Source organism: Suricata suricatta, chromosome 6 (assembly GCF_006229205.1).
Source record: "Suricata suricatta isolate VVHF042 chromosome 6, meerkat_22Aug2017_6uvM2_HiC, whole genome shotgun sequence".
Taxonomy (NCBI): domain Eukaryota; kingdom Metazoa; phylum Chordata; class Mammalia; order Carnivora; family Herpestidae; genus Suricata; species Suricata suricatta.
The window spans coordinates 43,082,346-43,099,322 of record NC_043705.1 but is presented as its reverse complement, the minus strand read 5'-3'; the positions used below and the strand labels follow the sequence as shown (position 1 = coordinate 43,099,322).

Sequence of the window (16,977 nt, the reverse complement as noted above, 5' to 3'; positions counted from 1 at the left end):
TGGGTTCGAGCCCCGTGTCAGACTCTGTGCTGACAGCTAGCTCAGAGCCTGGAGTCTGCTTCGGATTCTGTGTCTCCTTCTCTCTCTGCCCCTCCCCATTCATGCTCTGTCTCTGTCTCAAAAATAAGGAAGACATTAAAAAAATTAAAAAATAAATAAAAAATAAAAAATGAACGTGAGGTTCTCTTCCTGCGGTCCTACTGGCTGGACAGGTCACCATTTGTCCCTTTCTCATCTGCTTTAATTATGGAAGCTGCAGGGAGAATGAAAAAGTAACATGGCACCCGGGCCCTGGCTTTGTGGCCCCCAGGAGGTTCGTGTACGTGGCGGCCAGATGTGCTAAGCTCCAGGCAACCCGAGTCCCTCAGAAAACTATCCTCAGCGGTTAGCTGTATGTTGAGGCAAAGCCACTTCCCCAGTGAGGGAAGACGATGGAAGAGACTCCTGGACAAGAATACGTGAGGTGGGATGGCGTGGGAAATAAGGTAGAGGAGAGAACTGTTGGCTGGGAATGGGAAAGTAAGGTATGAGAATTGGAAATCTTTATTTTTGCATACATGGAGTTTTCTGTGCTTTCCTTCTTGTTTGAAGCACTGTGTCCAATGGAGCCTACAAGACCTCAGGGAAGAGGCCCTGTACTTGAAGAGGGGTATTGCGTCTCAGGGCAGCAGTGACTAGGTGATCAGCTCTCCCAAAGGCTGTGGACGCTGGGAAGTCAGAGTCTGGACCCTTGGTGGCCTCCTTATTCCATTAAGAATGTAGAATCTAGAGTCTTCTGAGTTAAGTCTTGGGCATTTTGTTTGAATAAAGAGGCCTATTCTCTCCTACTGATCCAGACATGTTGGCCATGACAGCTGGGTGGATTTCAGAGATCTCCTCCAGCTGGCTTTGCCCTGGCTACAGATGGGGTGGAATCATTTCCTCTGTCTGAGGGAGGGAATGACTTTATACACTGCTTTCCTCCTCTCTCCAGGTTCTCCAAAGAAAGGAAAAACTGAGGTCAGAGCAACTCAGATTTAATGACCACCGGCAGCAAGAAGGGGCATCTTCCACTAAGCTTTGCCGAGCTTAGTGACATGGGCATTTACCTCAACTGCCTGGTGAAGACTCGGGACTCTCCCTCTTGACCACTGAATGTAAGACTCAGGGAACTCCATAAGGCCCCGTGTCAGCTTCTCACCCTGTTCGACATTCCTCCACTTTACCTCTTAGCTTCCCAGCATGGATTTTACTATTCTAGGTTGAATATATTTTCAGGGCTCAACTGGCCCCCTGCCCCTCTGTCCAGAGAAAGCAGAAATGGTGTGAGCTGTGGATGGAGGAGCAGGAAGCCAGCCTCCCCAAGAGCAGTGTTGATTCAGAGACGGCACAAAACTTCCCTGGGCCTGTTTTCTTAAAAAAAAAAAAAAAAAAAAAGATGGCTACCTACTGCCACTGTCCAGTGCGACCCAAATGTGAAAGCATTTGTAAACCATTACACACTGCATAGAGGAAGGATATAGTTACTCTCGTTAGGAGAGCAGGGTGCTTACCTGTGGCTGGCCTGGCTTCCTCCTACCATCTACGGTAGACACATCAATCTAGTAGCCTCTGGAGTCCCTGGTATGTTGTGTTTACACAACATTTACAAATATTTGGAAACCACTGCCAATGTTAAAAAAAAAAAAACAGGAAGTGTGGAAATGTTTACATTAAAGAAACATAGTTCTAGCTTCACTTCAAAAATTAGAAGACCTGGCAGCAGTGGTCAGAGGGGCCACCTTGGGCTGTAGCATCTGCCCCCTGTAATGAGCATGAGCTGGCCAGTTAAAGAGCATCTCTGCCCCCCGCCCCCCCCCCCACGTCTTCTGCCACTGCTGACTACTCCTTTGCCTGCCTAGCACTATGGGCATCTGAATTTGCAACACTTGCTCCACAGGAATTTACTTGAGAAGCTTGCCTCTCTTTTGCCACTTTACTTTCACTGGCCCCACCACTGCCATGCCCCCTTTCCAAGGACAGGAGTTTTGCTTTCTCTGAAGCAAGTGAGGAGAGAAATCCAGAGTTAAAAGGAACAGCAGGGAGGGCCTTTCCCATAAAACACTAGCAAAAGCTTGGTCAGGAGTAACTGGTGGTCTTCAAGAGGTGTTCTGAGAGGACTAGATTCCGTTTTCACCAAGTAGTATATCATCAAACATTAAGAGCAATGCTCTGGCTAGCAATGTTCTAAAGAGTTACAATGTCTGTGTAACTATCCCAAAGCTTAGCAGTTTAAAGGTATTAACTTGTCTGACAGTTCTGTAGGTTAAGAAGGCTCAGTCGGTGGTATTCACTTAGACTATCTCATCCTGTTGTAGTCGGAGGGTAGCTGAGGTTGGAATTGTCTGAAGGCTCACTTGGGTCAACGTGTAAGACAGCTCATTCCCAAGGCTGGAAGTTGATGCTGGCTTGGAGTTCAGTTGGGGTGTTCACTGGAGCACATGTGTGTCCTCTCCTCTTGGGCTTCTCACTATATGGCAGCTGAGTTCCCAGGGGGCGTGTCCCAAGAATAAGGTTCCAAGAGACCCAGGAAGAAGATGCAAGGCTTCTTATGCACAAACTTCAGGAGTCACACAATGTCACTTCAGCCATATTTCATTGGGTAAAAGCAAGTCACAGAATATGCCAGATTCAAGAAAAGAGGGATACGTGAGGCATGAATAATGGGAGGTGCTATTCATGGAAGGGAGCCATATTTGGAAACTAACCACCACAAGAAGCATTAGGGAGGCTGGTCCTTATGCATGGCTGCTTTCACATGTGTTTTTATTTTAGAACAACTCATCTCTCCCTTCAGCTTCCCCCAAGGTAAGATATTAATGAGATCCTATTTGAACTCCTTGACAAAGTAATGCCTCCTTATGAAGAACACTATTACCATCAGCCTGCCTGATGGCTTCTGCCTGGAGTCCACAGAAAACAGGATGAGAGGTGATACTGCATAACCCAATAACAAACAAAACTTCATTAAATCCACTGAGATAACACAGACATTCAGATCGAATACAGATCAAATCCTATTACCAACAAATTGCATCGAATCTCCTCCAAAAATCTGTAGAACCAGATGTTTTCCAAGCCCCACTTCCTTTAGGCAAATACCCAATGTAAGCAATGTGAAGGGATACCAAAGAATTAGAATATCCCCTGAGATTAGTTAGGATGGGATTTGACCCATTTTCTTATAGTCACAGGTTCAGGCATCTTAAAATCAGAAGGAACAAACTTGCAGGATTCATGAGTGTGGGCTAGCTGAGAAATGGGTCTCATTTAAATTGTAGAAAACCTATCTGTATGCTGCTCTCAGGCTTCCCTTCTAGGCCCTGGGGGATTCCCACTCCGTTCTCTGGTCAGGATCTGGGGAGCTTACAGTGCAAGAGATGCCTCACAGCCAAGCACCACAACCCCACCCCACCCCAGATCCAGAATCTTCCCTGGGAAAGGGAGTAATCAACATAAAGGTAAGGGCTTTAGATGATGTCAATTTCTGGGGCGGCAGTGGAGATGTAGGCACCACACAGCATTTAGACATTTCCACAAGGCAAGCCTCTGCTTTTGCTTCTCTGAATACATACATTTCTTAATATTTTCCTGCTTATTTCTGCTTAAAGGCCCTAAAGGGTATATTGTTAGGGTTAGGCCAGGTGTTCAGCCACAGGAATGTTCCTGAACCTGCAGATGGCAGCCTGTCCTCCAGTGCGAATGTTCTAGAAAGCCTTACTGGGCCTGCACACCACCCACCGAGTCCCCTTCTAAGGACTCTTGGTTCTCGTTTCAAGCAACACCTTTCCTTCCCCATTAACGGTCACCACATCCCAAGCATCATTTCTCCCCACAAAGAGCTCTACCTACCTACCTACTTCCTTCCATCCCACCCTGCCTTTCTCTGGCCAATGTATACACAGGTGAAGGGTGCAGAGGGCACACTGTCCATCAGGAACTAGCTGGAAGGTGATCTCCTTTCTGGCAGGGTTTCCAGAAATACGATATATCTAAAATTGGAGACCTCTGTACTCACAGCCAGGGGCCATTTGCTATAGCCATCTTTGTGTTTTCCTCCCTTCAGAATACATTCATTTGTACCTCTGTGCCTTTTTTCCACTAAAGAAGGCCATCCCCTATCCTCCTTAGACCATTGCCAAATTAAGCTCACACAAGCTACCAGCAGCCACGTAACTGGCTCTTTGGCTCCTAAACACTAGGCACACTTCATTTCTGGTGTTTTGTCTTCCTCTGCTTCTGTCTTAAACGCAACTGCACTCAACTGGGGATTCTGCTAAGTCCTGGGACACAAAAGTCAACAATACCACCAAGAGGAGGGAGCATTGAGGACAGCCCTTACACTCCCTGGGAATGGTCCTTTGTGTTTGGGTCCCCCTTCCTGATGATCAGTCCTTTAAAAACAAAAATTAGGCCTCTTGTTTCCATTTTTATATCTCTTTCCTCACACCAAACAGCACAAAGCTCTGCCCACAATGGACACTGAGTATTAAGGGCCAGAGGGCCAGGCGCGCCTGGGTGGCTTAGTCAGTTAAGTGCCTGACTGCTGCTTAGGTCATGATCTTGCAGCCTGTGGGTTTGATCCCTGCACTGGGCTCTGTGCTGACAGCTCAGATGCTGCAGCCTGCTTTGGATTATCTGTCTCCCTCTCTCTCTGCCCCTCTCCTACTCATGCTCTGTCTCTCTCAAAAATAAACATTAAAAAAGTTTTTTTGAATAAGGGCCAAAGGGCTTATGGTCTTGGGCTGTACCCTCCGGCCAAGGCTCCCTCTACCTCCATCAGGACTCGTAACACTGGGTGTGGCCAAGAAGCCCTTAAGGAGCTACCTTGGAAAAGTGCTCCTTAACCTTTACTGTGTACCATGCAGGGAGTCTTCAACCAGTTTTAAAGCCTGTGGCAAGAAATTTGTTTCTAGCAGATTAACTATACTTTCTTAATGGATAAACTACCTTTTGTACAACTCGAGACAGATTCGAGTTTGTCCCTGCAATAACTACCCTCTTTCCGGCTCGCACTGGAATACTCTTCTGTGGTATAGCATCAGGAATCCTGAATGGTGGTGGGCAGGCTTCAGTCTGTTCATTGTGGCTTGAGCCAGTAGGAGAGCAACCATTAGCAATGGACCATTAATCTTTGGCAGCTATTAATAATCACAGAGATTAACTTTCCCGAGTTCTTAACTTCTTAAAATAGAAATCTGCGTGTTTTCTTGGGAGTCTATGAGGCTTAAAAACACTATGTTTGTGTGTGTTTGGGAAAGAAAAGGTTGAGAGTTAGGTCTTGAAGATGACCTCCTGGGGCGCCTGGGTGGCTCAGTCATTTGAGCATCTGGCTTTGGCTCAGGTCATGATCTCATGGCCACGTGGGTTCGAGTCCTGTATCAGGCTCTGTGCTGACAGCTAGCTCAGAGCCTGGAGCCTGTCTTCAGATTCTGTGTCTCCCTCTCTCTGACCCTCCCCTGCTCACACTCTCTCTCTTTGTCTCTCAAAAATAAATAAAAAGCATAAGAAAAAGATGACCTCCTGCCCAAGGTACACATACAACTGTGGACAACACTTGCAGAGCCTTGCTGAAAGTGTCCCAACTGTGCTGCAGCCTGGCAGGTCTCTGTGCACTTGCCGAAGGAATTTTATGCCTTTCTCAAATGCGACAGAGACTCAGAGTTTTCTAGCCTCAGGGTGTAGAGAAGCTTGCCTTTTTAAAATGTTGTTTTATCGATCATGATGGATGCCAGTAATTGCCTCCTCTGCGTTATGTATTTAATTACTTAACTTGTTTCCCCCCCGTCTTTGAGTCTCTGGGTGATGGGATCATCAAGAGTACAACTTCAAATAATTCTCATCAAGAAATAAGTCTGTTATGATGTTGGCAATTGGACCCTCTTTATTAGACCAGCTCCAAAATGAACATCACTTTTTTTAATGTTTATTTTTGAGAGAGAGAGAGAGAAGGGACAGAGAGGGAGACAGAAAGCAGGCGGATTGCTGACAGCACAGAACCTGATGTGGGGCTCTAACCTACAAACCGTGAGATCATGACCTGAGCCAAAGTCAAATGCTTAACCAACTGAGCCACCCAGGTGCCCCAAAATGAAAATCATTCTTAAGGGATACTGCCAGCAGAAGTAAAGCTCACATCCTTGCTGGGCTTCAGATGTGTAGGCGGGAATTGCTCCAGAAAGCACACACTGGGCAAAGGTAGGTTGCAGGACCCATGGACTGAGTTGTGTGTGTGTGTGTGTGTGTGTGTGTGTGTGTGTGTGTGTGCACGCTTGCACGTGTGCTCACATCTTGGCATGCCTCTCCCAGAGACAGGAACAAGGTTGCCTACCTTTATCCAGGGCAATGGGGGCACATTCCAGGATGGGAAGGATAATTCAAAAAAAAGATCATCTGCTTTCTATATTCCGAAAGAGCTGCTGTAATTTCAGAAAACATTCTTCCTCCCCTTTCACCTTCCTTCCCTACTCCATAGGGTCCCCAATCTTTACTGTAGCTCAGAGGAGGGGCCTGGTGGAGAAAAGTAGGCTGTGCCCTCTGCACGCTCCAGGGACTGCAGCTTGAACTGGCCTTCCCTCCACCTCCTGCCAATTGTCCACATCCCTGGGGAGGGGTCTGAGGCAAATACAAGTCAGATGGTTCAGACAGGCATGTGTGCAACAATGCACTGCTCCAAGGCAGGATCGGATTAGAAGAAACAAAGCTAACATCAGACCTCAGAACCAGAAGTCGTGTTTTTTTTTAATTCAACTTTGTTCTAGAAGAAGAAAAAAAAAAACCAATTCGGAAACCTAATCAAATCTGAGTAAATTTTGGGGCGCCTGGGCGGCTCAGTTGATTAAGCATCAGGCTTCAGATCAGGTCATGATCTCGTTGCTCAGGAGTTTGAGCCCGACGTCCAGCTCTGTCCCGACAGCTCAGAGCCTGGAACCTACTTCAGATTCTATATCTCCCTTTCTCTCCTCCCCTCCCCTGCTCGCATTTTCTCTCTCTCAAAAATAAACATTAAAAAAATTTTTAATTAAAAAATCTAAATAACTGTTTATCTTTGTTACATACTTAAAATGAACAAAAGTATACATTTTATTTCCTTAAAAGAGTTCCTTATACATTATTTCTGTAACACTATGAGGCATTTAATTTTATTTTCACTTAACAGATGAGGAGACTGAAACACAGAGGAGTTAAGGGACATTTCTGAAGTCACAGAGCAATGAGGGCAAAGTTGAGGTTTGATTCTCTCTCTGCTGACTTTAAGATGAGTTCTTTCTAAATCACTTTTTCCTGTTAATTCTTTTTCTCATTCAAGCCTGTTTCTCTCTTTTTATTTCAACAGGCATCCACATATCACTGGAATGTTCTAAAACCACTCCCCCGCCCTTTAGATACCACTTCAGAGACTGATTTTCTTAGATGCTTTTTTGGGAAATCATCTCATTACCAAAAAAAAAAAAAGATTCTAATACATATGTCCATACACAAGTGCCCTTGGTCTAAGAATTTTAATTGCCTGGGCTATAACAGCAGTTCAAGGGACTTTGATGTGACAAGACTTTTTCCTGTGCCATGAATACTCCAGGCTTCTGTCCCAGTGACCCAGCTTCTTGGGCTCAGGGCGTACTCTGGGATTTTAGAGGACACTTGCTTCCTACTAAAATAGCTGTCATTAGGTATTTACTATGTGCTAGTCTCTCTGCTTGACACTCAGCATCTATTATCATGCATGTTCGTTCGTAAGAGGTGGTAGATATGCCAATATCTCCAGCTTAGGACACCAAGGTTCCAAGAGCATAAGCCATTGTCTATGTAGAGCTGAAATTGATTTTAACTTTAAAGCCACATTTCTTTCTTTATTTTAGTTCTTCGTGTTCTCTTATTAATTGCTTGGTATAAGAGCAAAAAAGTTTCTTGATACCTTACTGGTTAAAAATATGGTAAGCATCAGTACCTGTAGGGTCACCCTTAAAGCAGCAGGGTGAAGCCTGAAGCCTGAGGTTCATAAAGGGTGCATTGGTCTCAAGGATATGAGAATCAGGAATTGCAGATGTGAATTTTAATGCTCTACCTAAGCACTAACCACCTATGTGACTTTGAGCAAGTTGCTTTGCCTCTCTGGAGCTTCATTTCCTCACCCATATAACTAAGACTTTAGAGGAGGGACTCTCAGTCCTGTCCCATCCTGCCCTGAGACTGCCATCACACACCTGTAGGGACATGTTCTTTTTCAGAATAATTCAGCCACCCGGAATCTTATGAAGCAGTAAGACTCAATTCCCCATCACCACAGCATTCGGCGCTCAGCATTCCACCTCCCCAAAGCATATGGCGCCGTGGATGCCTGCCAGAAAGCACAGGGAGCAGAAGTGAGGACTGACTGAGCATCAGCAGCCAACACACTGGGTTTGTCCTTCTTGTTGTCCTTACCACTGAGCATCTACAGTGGGCAGAGGGGACAGTCCTTTATCACAAGGACCTTCCTGGATGCGGTTACTCACTTCAGATCCTCTATTTTACCTCACTGTCCCAACAACAGTATTGTTAGGCCCCAACCTTCTTCCTAGTATTTTCTATTTCTAGATGTTTCTCTGTATTAGTATATTAATTTTTTTAAAAAGCCAACTAGGCTTCTAATAGAGGAAAAAAATTAAGAGCCAGTGTCTCATGGTGGCCCTGCTAGTAAGGGAGGGACTGAAGAAAGATCTCCTTCATTTGGGCAAGCAAAGTAGTCAGTAAGAGGAAAAGCTAGAAAGGCATTTTGATTTTGATGTTGACTGGCTTCTCTGTCTTTTCCCAGACCCCTCCAACTCCATCCTGATATTACTTCTTATAATAAAGGCTTAAGACCCGATGGAAAGGGTGTGTAGAGGAAGACTGCAGAGATATAATGAGGGCAAGAAATAAAGCAAAGTGAATATATTTCAGGGGCTATCACTGGGTACTGAATCCATCAGAATCGGGACAGTCAAGACTCAAGTCAGACTTTCACTTTTTAAAAACCCATGTGTTTCTGTCTTGTCTTGTTTGTTGTTTGGTTTTGCCATGTGCAAAAATGGTGTTTTTCTCTGTTGATCAGGCAAGCCCTATGCCCCTCTGAAGTTGCTCACAGAAGAACTCTGTTGCCAGGCTGTGGGGAACCCCACGCCTGAGCGAAGCACAGCACAGCTAGAATAGCCCAGCCAGTGGCGAGAGGGCAGGAATGAAGTTCTTTGCCAGTTCTTTCATGCCCTGGGGAAGGAAGGGGCTGGGGAGAGGAAGGACAGGGCCATCGCAGAGTTTGCCAAAGACCCACAAGCACTCAGAGTAGTTCTATGTCCAGCACAAATTCTTTTTCCAGGGCCTCACGAGGCATCAGGAGGATAGGGAGGGGAGTAATGTAGTAGGCAAAAATTTGACCTGTGATGACAACCTGGAGAGGCATGAAAAGGTTTTTCTTAATCATGCAAGTTGCAGACAAGTCCTACTGGCTACAAACAGGGGTCACCATGCACAGGAATTGTGTCGGGGGCGGCATTTGGGGGAAGAAGCGCACATCTGGTGCAGCCACTGCAGACTCCTACCAACAGTTATTATGGCGGAGGTGGGCGGTGAGCGGATCCCAGTCGGTGTAACAACAAGCTGCTTTGTGATGGTGGGGGAGGGGATCAAGTGCCAGACCACCATATCTGTAATAGTGAACAGTCGGAAGTTACACAGCCACCCACAAACCAATAAAACTAGCAATGCGAGATGCAAGGGGGAAGCCCTCAGAACTGTGGTTCCATGATCTCCAAAAACACTGGAATGACAAGACTGAATCCATTGGTTACTTTGTCTTAATGGGTTAAAAATCCATCTGCTGTCTTTCTATTTCCCTCATTGATGTTTGATCACTGAACTCATGAATCTAGCTTCTGTTCCCTTTTGGTTTGACTTGGATGTAAATGTTGGGAAGAGAATCCTAGAGTGTTCATCTACTCTCCACAGTTTGTATTTCGGCAGCTAAAAACTATGGTGACAGACAAAAACGAAAAATACACAGAGGTTACAAGAAATGGGAAAAGGTGACAATCACTGAGGGGTGGTGACCTAAGGGACCAGGACTAAATCAAAATTGTAGCCAAGACAACTTTTGTGATTCATGACTTCTGAAAACACAATTTATACCTTAATCCCAGATATTTCACAAAAATACCTTCAAGTACTGATAACTTACACAGAACATTTAATAAATTCATACTTGGAATATTACTGGGCACCATTGTAAGTTGGAATGGGCCTATGGAAATTTAATACTATATTTGCTCTGAGTAGGTAGAGGGAAAAACATGATAAAGATAGTGATTTACCTGAGATTTGAGAAAGACTCCTGGGAAAGGTACTTGACTCTGTGCAAGAATAATCACACTCTAAAATCTCAAGTTCATTTACACCTATTTCTTTACACCTATTGAACTACGTTCTTTTCCTCCGAAGCTCTATTTGTTAAGTGTGCTGACACCAGACTCTGTAAGGCTATTGTCAGTAGGATTCTTGCAGCCTGTTCTGCTTGGGTAGAACAGCCTTTGAAATTCTCTCATACCTACTTTTCTCAGAATGTGTACAATAAGGACAATTCATTTCCTTCCTGTCGAGAAAAGTTAATGATCATTTTCCATTATATTAAAATATTACCCATTGTTATGACTTCAGTTTAATGTTCCTGCAGAAATCACCATGTGTTGCAGTTTAACTATGCCAAGGCCAAGGCACCCATGTGTTACTTTGGAGTTTTTCTTTAAAAATGGGTTGTTTAGGATGAGTTATGACAAAAAAAAAAAAAGGCAAATCACACCACTTTGGAAGAATTAATAGGTAATTACGTGTTTTTAAAAAATCACTTTTAGCACAAAAACCCAAATTTTTAACAATGTTGTCTCCAGAATATAATTATAAATGCCACATTAAGTCTCTGAACCAGAAATAAGAGCTTGCTTTTAAGATATAATAAATGCTTTAAGTATTGGGACAATGTTTCTCTTTTAGGAGAGATGAAAAGTAGAATTACAGCCTACTACTGTATTGTGTAATTCCTTAAGTAGTTCACTCATTATCATTTAAAAAAAAATGCCCATCCCTCCTCAGAGTTTAGTTATGTCCACAGAAGACAAAGACAGGCCAAGAAGTGGACAGATAGAAGATCTAGAGCGGCCTCAGAGAATTTCCAACCTCCACAAGTTAGGGGTTGCTTCTCCCCATATTTTGGCCAATGTACAATCACTGGGACCAGAGTCTCACAATGTGAAGCAGACTGTTCCAGAAGCAATGGAAGCAAGGGGAGAAAGAAGGTGGGATCTGCAAGCGGAATGAGATACTTGGCTGAGAGAACAGAGAAGAGCCAGGGATCCTTTGAGCAGGTGGATGGAGCGCTGGTTCATTCCCTTCTATGACTCATCGGCTTGGGCTACCACAACAAAATACCCCTGAGCGAGTGCCATCAACAATAGATATTTATTTGCTTATAGTTCTGGAGGCTGGACATTCAGCATCAGGATGCCAGCAGGACTGGTTTCATGTGAGGCCACTCTCCTAACCTTACAGACAATCCCCCTTGCACTCACTCTTCCCAAGGTCTTTGTGCACAGAGGTGCATGGCTGCCTGACACCGGTATTTGTTCTTATAAGGCCACCAGTGATACAGGATCAAAGAGCCACGCTAATGGCCATAGATTGACTGAATTTCCTCTTTGAAAGCCCTACCTCCCAAGTAAATTACATGGATTGTGGTCTGCCCATATGACCTCACTTTACCTTAATTTCCTCTTCAAAGGCCCTGTCTCCAAATTCATTAGATTCTGTATTTCCTTTTATTTTAAATAGCATGTCTCATACAAAATATACTAATAAGTGGCATCTTTAGAGATTCCAATTGCTTTATGGCTCGCTCTCTCTATATATATATTCTAGATTCTTTCAGCTGCCCACACCACCACTTCCCCTGTCGTTGGATGAGTAAGAGGAACCTGATTCAAAACCAATTCTACCACCCATCAAAGTCCAAAGTTTGTGCTGTGATCCTGGGACTGTCCAGAATTAACACACTGGTGGGCTCCTCCCCACTGAGGCTCAAACTCATGGGTGCTGCCTCTATGTCATCCACTTTACCCAGACCCAAAACGTGGCTCCTTCAGGATCTTCAAAAACAAAAACAAAAACAAACCAGGAAGAGCTTCCTCACTTTAAGAGTTGGGGCTGGAGCCAGAGCCACGAAGAGGGGCTCTCCTCACACAGGGCACCTCCTCTCACCACATCCCCCCATTTCCCCTCACTTTCTTTTCTTTCTCCTACCCTCTTATGATTATGACAAATTCCTCTCCTTATCACATGCAGAGCAGTTTAATAATAACTTCTCTAGCTTGACGATACCCTTGGGTCCCACCCTCCACCCCAAGTGGCTTATTAAAATATTTCTTCATCCAAATATATTCAGAGCTCTCTCTAAGAGGAATTCTGGTGAATACAATTTTCTCTCCCTCATTATAAATACAAAAGCCAGCTCCTATTTCTGATCCAGCCCCCATGTTCATCCTACAGACCCACAACCATGTGTTGGGGCATCTCCCTGAATGCCTTCCTCGGAGGGAACAGGACACCAGGAAGGCTGCTGGCTGGGTGCAGCCACAGCGGTGCAGAAACCAGCAACATGGTTGCGCAAAGCAATGCCACCCACACTATGAGGCTTTATTTCCCTGAGATGCAACACTCCCCCGTACAGAGCTCAGCAGTTTCCCCACATGCAACTCCCATGACCCAGCAGGCGAACGTGCGGCTACAGGCACGTTTTATTTAAACCTGCCTCTTCCAGGCTTCTGAGTTCTCTCAACTCACATTCAGGGTTCCTGTGACCAAGGGATTCTCTCTTGCCACTAGGACAAAAATTCTCTGAATATTTGTGTCTCACGCAATTCAGCAGATCACAAAGGATAAATGACTTTGAACTTGGCTTAGGGAGTATATCTATCAATTCAAGTGATCCTGGCTGCCAGAGGCGTCACAATTCCTTTAATTCCTGCGGTCAAGGTTCTTTATGTTTTCCTTTTCTCATGTCCCTTCTGTCTCTTTATTCAGTCCCCAGTCCTCTTCAAGTGCACCCTCTCCCTAGAATTCAAATACTAGCTGGTATTCCATTATTTTAAAAAACTCTCCCAAGGAGAGTGAGGATACAGACCCTGAGTATGAGGGCACTCGAGCTCTCCAATATTTTCAACTCCTGCGAGCTTCCTTGTAGTGCAGGAACACATCTCATGGACTGGATATGGGCACACAGCGACTCCTGCAACATGTCACCATCCTTGTCAGCAGCCACCAAGTCCTAAGTTTTCGTTACTCCAGTCTTTGAAATAAAAGAATCTTACTTGTTCCCTTTCTGAGCTACGGAGCCAGCCATTTTTGTGAGTTCTCAGAACTTCTCGTCCAGAACATACATCTACTCCCTGGCCAAGCATTCCCCTGGGTCTATTTGCAAAAGGATAGTCTAATGGGTCTAATATTTGAGTACCGCTGCATTTCCATTATACCTGCCTCATTATCTTACAGGGATCTATCTGTCCTTTGTTTGGAAATGTGCTGATTGTGGAGCGTGGTAAATCTCAGGCTGAAAACAGGAGATTTATGGGCTGTCCCCCAGGTCATGTCTGCCCTCTCCTAAGGCCACAACCCCAAAGGATCAGTCACTGAAACATGTTGTGGTGTCAACTCTGAATGTGTGCTTTTTATGAACATATTGTAAGGAAACCTTGGAAATAGCACGCGGAGGTTTCATTCCTGCCACAGCCCAGAAGGTCACATGCTCTAATTCAGCTTAAAGGGACACTAATCATATTCAGTGTGTGAGTAGAGAGGCTTACAGTTGGAGATGACACCATCATTTGCATAGGATGTAAAAATGAAGGACCATTAATTTTATAGCATTAATTGAAGAGCAGAAGTGTTAGACCTCTATAATTATCTTCAGTGAATACATTTCAGAGACATCTTCACAAATGAGGCCTGTGTGTGTGACTGCACCAGGGTATGGATACAAGAGCAAAGGCAAGGCTCCACGCTGTCCCCTTCAAGATGCACGGATTAGCACATCATTAAGTTAAAAGCTTAAATCTGAATTGTTTCCTCCGTGTGGAAACAAGACATGTGTGGATTCCAGGCTCCGGGGAGGCCAGTTTTCCCAGAAGAGGGGTGTCCAGAGCCTCACACCATGTTTCCGAATCACTGATACAGAGGACAGGGAGGAAGACTTGCAGCCTCCCGATGCTCCATATGGCCTCCCAAAGCCTGTGCTCGGGTTTCTCAGCCCCACCAGGACCTGGCACCCTCTTGTTCCTGGTGGCATCCCCATGTCCTCCCTACATTCTACACGTACCAGTGTATGTATTATTCCCACACACCAAACTTGGCACAGTGGCTGTGGGCCCACATAGAACAATCACACTGAACAAATCACTCTGCAATGTCACCCAGCTGACTGGCCTGCAACCTCAGGAGAGCATGGAAAGGAGCACTTCTAAAGATTTACACAGCAGATCACAAAGAACCATTTGAGTGACTTACTACTCCCCTCCAAAATAAAACAGTACAATAAATGATATGGATTGAAAGGGGTGAATAGGCATGAAAATTCAGCCCTGTGATCATAAGCAACATGAGGCCAGCAGTCACAGTCACAACGGTCTGCCTTTGCCTCCATGTCAGTGGATGAGGGGATGAAGTAGGGCATTAGGGACAGAAGGACTGGGGGAGGAGTAAAAGCTGTTTGGGGGTTCTCCTAATTATCCCGACATGCAAACTCATCATTTGAAAAAAAATATATGAGTTACTTTTGAACCTTAGAGTCACAGAATCTCCCTGGTGTATAATTTAGGGTTCCCGGGAGGAAAGATTAGGAGCCACTAATGTAAATAAAGAAAGGCATTAGCTAACTAGGTAGCATGAAGCACACAGTCAGTTGAAAAGGTCCTGCATCCAGTGGCTCCGCAGGAATGACAATACTGGGAGGAATTTCAGGTACTAATGTGCGCAGGTAGGGGAGAACAGGCCTTTGAAGATAGGTTATGCTTCGGAATCTCGTCTGGCTTTGTCATAAGCTTCTCTAGGCATAAGGGGCTCACTCAGGATGGTGGAGGCTTCCAGTAAATTTCTATATGCATCACAGCTCAATTTGCCCTTCATTTCATGCTTCACTTACTTGGTTTGGTACATACACTTGCATACAACAAACTATACATATTTATTTTTTTATATACATAAAGTATACAATTTGATGTGTTTGGAGAAGTTTATAGTATATATATAGTGTTGAAATCAAGATACCCAACATTCCCATCATTTCCAAAGTTTCCTTGTGTGCCTTTGCAATCCCTCCCACTCTCCCACTCCACCCTTATCCCCAGCAACCATGGGTCTGTTTTCTGTTGCTGTAGGTTAGTGTGCCTTTTCCAGAGATTTATGTAAATAGAATCATTAAGTATGTACTCTTTTTTGTCAGTCTTCCCTCATTCGGGGCCACCATATTCCTTGGCAATGCACTAGAGTGATTCCTCTCCCACACGAGAAATAGCCTAATGTGCCAAGATGGTGGTGATACGGCATGATACATATATTACAGACACCATGAACAGTGGTTTTGTGTATAACCTTTTTTTGAGATGCTCAAGGAATTACCTAGTCACTCCACCTCACTGTAAATAGGAATATTATCTTTTTTGTGGAAGATGAACTAATTCTTATAGTTTGGTCTTGTTGTATCATCATAGAAATTCCAAGGCCTTAAGGGAAACTTCTTTAAAACAGTCTATGCACCTGGTTGTGAAACACCCCTTCATTTTAGGACTTCCATAAAGCAGTACCTGGACTTTCTGTGTAGGATATAAACTGAATAGATGTACCTGGGAGTGAAAATGGCTGACTTGGTGCTTGGTATCCTATGTGCCACTGAAGGAACCAGAACTGCCAAGTGGAGGGTGCTGGACTAAGTGGCCTTGAGGCCCTCCAATATCCTGCATTCCAAGAGGTTGCATGCCTCGCCCAGAGGTTACCACAGAACCCACAACAATGTAGAAGCTTCCTGAAGGGTGATCAGGTAAGAGTCCTTTAAGTTCAAGTGTCAAAAACTTCATAAAAAGTGATGTGAGCCAAAAACCAAAACAGAAGATATTTAGTGGCTTAAATAGTTGAAATTTTTGGGGGTGGGCTGATTGGATCCCGAGGCTTACAGAGATCATCAGTATCCAGACTCTCTCTAGTCCTCAGTTCTGGCTTTCTCAGTGTTGGTTTTATTCTCAGGCAACAGTCTGCCTGGGGACCGCAACAGCTCCAGGGATACACCTGCCACTTCAAGCCAAGCAGAAAGGGAGTTCCTTACCCACTATTCCCACCAAAGACTGAGTTTTAGCACACAGACTTGGGTGGCATGGCTATCCCCAATGCAGGGGGATGGAATATCCTGATCATTCAGAGCTGTGTTATATATTCACCCAGGGCTGTGGGGTGGAAGGACAGAAGGTCAGCCGACCACAAGGGCTAACATGTGGGGGAGTGGAATTCCTAGCACTAAATTCTGCTGCCCAAAGAAAGGGGAGCAGATGCTGAGCACATAACAAAAGATGCCCACTACAGTTGCTGGTTTTTTGTTTTTTTGTTTTTTTTACTACGGGGAATAAAATTCCCATGGCTCCTTTCAAAAAACATAGGAAGTCTTTGGGCATTCCTGTCTGTCTACTTTTTCGGCTTTGTTCTACGTATAGACTTGCACCTAACATTAAAATCAAATTTTAAGAAAGATTATTCTATGCTTCCCAGGTTGGAAAACCTCTCTCTTAAAAACATGATCTCTCACTTAAAGACATCAAATATCCTATAAAAATGAGATAACAACCCAGTGGGCAATTGAATAGCCGTGTACAGGGCACTTGACTTCCTTAGGACTCACTTGCCTCACTTCTGCAATGA

At 44.6% G+C, this 16,977-nt stretch overlaps 1 long non-coding RNA gene across 1 annotated transcript; it reads right to left on the bottom strand.

The window, feature by feature from the left end:
• Positions 1-525: 525 nt before the first annotated feature.
• LOC115294738 lies at positions 526-1,669 on the bottom strand. The gene is made up of 2 exons (XR_003910110.1): positions 1,533-1,669; positions 526-976 (listed from the first exon to the last, which is right to left on the bottom strand). It is a non-coding gene; the product is annotated as an uncharacterized LOC115294738 (long non-coding RNA).
• Between the last annotated feature and the right edge of the window lie 15,308 nt (positions 1,670-16,977).